Source organism: Martes martes (assembly GCF_963455335.1).
Source record: "Martes martes genome assembly, chromosome: 6".
NCBI lineage: Eukaryota > Metazoa > Chordata > Mammalia > Carnivora > Mustelidae > Martes > Martes martes.
Window position 1 is genome coordinate 47859665 of NC_137893.1, and position 3451 is coordinate 47863115.

The following is a 3451-nucleotide window of genomic DNA, read 5'->3' on the forward strand; positions in this document are numbered from 1 at the left end:
TGTCACGTCTAGTAACCCCAACTTGCCTGAGCTCTGGGATACAAAACCTTCTATAGATTGAGGGTCACTATTCATTTTCAGTCTTGCATTGCCTACCAGGTTTGCCACTGTCCTCTACCACTTAGCTAATGGCTGCAGAAGTTCTCACATACACAAATATAAAAATGTGCTGGGTTACCCAAACTCCTATCTAAAAATTTTGAACACAGGTGGCCCCCAGCTAATGATGGTTTAACTTACAATTTTCCAACTTTATGATCAAACAAAAGTGATTCACATTCAGTATAAACTGTGCTATTCTAGAATTTTGAGTTTTCATCTTTTCCTGACACTCTCTTGTGATACTGGATAGCAGTGGCTCCCAGTCAGCCCCTTGATCACAAGGGTAAACAAGTGACATACCTCCAACCATTCTGTACCTATTTTTCACTTTCAGTCAGTAGTCTATCATTTTTTGAGCTTTTGATCAATTTATTTATTATAAAATAAGCTTTGTGTTACATCATTTTGCTCAACTATAGACCAATGTAATTTCTCTGGGCACATGTAAAGTAGAGTAGGCTAAGCTATGATGTTTGGTGGAATAGATATATTAAATGCATTTTCAGCTTAACTCTATTTTCAACTTGCCATGGGTTTATCAGGAGGCAACCCCACCATAAGTGAAGGAAGATCTGTATAAAGATGTTTAGTCTCACAGGAAAACCACAGGTATAGCCAAGTTTTACATAGAGTGAGTTGGCTCTTAAAAAATATATAAGCTTTATTTTACTTTCTCCACAAGAGGACAGCTCCCTTTCTTTCCGCCTACCTACTTTGACAGAGCATGACCTCTTCACAGCCCTATGACACACAGACGTCTACTCATTATGAGTCACGGTCTTCCACTGATGCCAAGAAAGAACTCCATAAAGTAACACCTTTTTAGAAAAAAAAAAAAAAAAAGCAGCAAAATGGAATTTTCAGCAAATTATTTGACCTCATTTTCATAGGACTATTTAAATTCTTCATAGAAGTTGTTTGAGACATTACCATTTTGAAGAAAGACATACAAAAACAACTACATTATTGAAATGGACTGAGTTTTAAGGTTGAAATTTACTTTAGTAGGGCAGAGTAAATGAAAGGAACAGATTTTAGTTAGAACATAATCCAATATCCATAAATAAAGCACTACTCCGACCAACATTATGGAAACAGAACAAGAAGGAATTTTTACATTCAGAAAATATGCAGACTTTCTGCAGCAGTATTCTTTATAGGAATAGAGGACAGTGACACTCAAAAGTGTGATTCTACAACACTCTGATTTGAATACGCAATTCCTTTCTTTGTGAAGTTTAAGATATGTTACAGTCTCATAACTGAGCATCCTTTTTATAAACCAAAATGGCTGATTTTAAAATGTCATGTTATTGAAAACTTCTTTCAGAATATCACCAGGGAAATTAAATATTTAACAGAAACTCTATGTTCCTATGAATACCTTACGAGAGAGCCTCAAGCTCTTTGCTGTTTCTTGCAGGAGAAACAGCAAGAGAAATTCAGCTGGAGCTACACTGTTCATTGCATCAAGAACCCTAGACACCCAAATCAAAGGATATCTTACTATCTTCTAATCCTTTCTACAATTCTTTTTGGTTTACGAAAGTTAACTCCTTTGGTTTACTGAATGATTCTTCAGTAGACAATTTATTCAACAAAATATGGGTTTGTTTCTAAGTCAGAGAGAGGGAATTACAGACCCCTCAAATGAGATGGGGCGAAGGGGTGACTCCAACTTTATTCCCCAGCTAGTTTTCTTCTGGGTGGGCATAAAAATGTGGGAAAAGGTAAGAAGGTTATCAAAGGACAACACTGAGCTCAGATTGCTATAAAAGATGATCAGTCTTCAATACTAAAGAAATTTCACAAAAATCTTAGAGCTGAACTTTTTTTTTTTTTAAATTAAATATCTCAACTGGAAAAGAAAGAAGATTCTATCATTATGGTGGCAAACTAAGTAAATTTATTTTTTAAATTGAAAGTCCGTGATTAAGACTTTGTCAATCAAGACACATCTCTATGAAGAATCACAAGGAGGAGAAATATAAAGAGAAGGAAAATAGGAGAAGGAGCAGGTAATTGAGAAAAAAATGTGCATGTTTTCTTTCATAAAAGTAAATAAAATACAAAGGATTGCTTCATACAAAGGGAAAAACAAAGCAATGAAAATGGAACCTATTTTACTGTGATTGTGAAGCTGAAAAAGACAAATTTGAGAATAGTGAAGTATAAAAAAATAATGACGGAATCCAGTGGCCAGTTATGGAAATGGCACTTACCCTGAAGGAATGTCTGGAAAAGTGTTTCCAGTAGAAGCTGGTGAATGGCTGTGCCCCTAGTGAAAATGAAAGTAGGGAGCCACAGCCAGCCAAGGGAGGAGCATCAGAGGGAACATTCCGCTGGCCAGGACAGATGATGAAAGCTGAGCAGCCACACTCAATGCCAGGTCTGGGACAGTCTGGAGAGAGAGGAAGCCAAGGTGGAGCCCGAGCCGGTAGGAAAAAAATATCCAAATCCCTAGTTATAAAAAGCAAAACCAGAAAGGTCACTTAGGTACCTTCTTACTCTTTAGCTTATGGATATAATTGTGGAATATTAATGTCAGGTTTGGGAAAAGTATATCTTTGATGATGTGACCAAAACTAAATTAGGGGGAAGGAAAGGGACTCTGAGCACTTCCTTTATTTAGAGAGAAGTCACATAGAGCGCGTTCTTTGCTAATATGGGGTAGATTTTAGGAATACAAAGATGAAAAGGAAGTCGGGGGAAGGATGGGTTTCAATAAGGAGAGACAGGACCATCATTATTAAATACCGCAAAGAAATCAAACTTAAAAGGGTCCACTGGATTTGGGAAGCAGGAAGTGATGGGTGATCTTAGCAGAAGCAGTTTTAGTGAATGGCAGAGACAGAAAGATTGTAGTAAACTGAAAAATAATTTAGTTGTGGGTTTATTAAGAAAAAAAAAAAGAAAGGAGAAGAAGTTTACATAACTTTTGCATGTTCCTGGTAGAAAGGAGGGGGGGGGGAAACAGAACAGGGGCACCTGGGTGGCTCAGTGAGTTAAGCTTCTGCCTTTGGCTCAGGTCATGGTCTCAGGGTCCTGGGATCGAGCCCCCATGGGAATCTCTGCTCAGCAGGGAGCCTGCTCCCCCCCCCACTTGTGATCTCTGTCTGTCAAATAAGTACATAAATAAATAAATCTTTAAAAAACAAACAACCAAACAAAAAACCAGAACAGACACAGAGTGACCTTCCTTCTTTCCTTCTCTCCTCCCAAGATTTGGAAACTCCTTCTCATGCTATCCATTCTAAATAAAGAATACAATTGAGGTTATTATTCAGATAAATTAAGGTGGAAATACAAAAGTATATGTTTTTCTATACAAAATATGTTCTATATATAT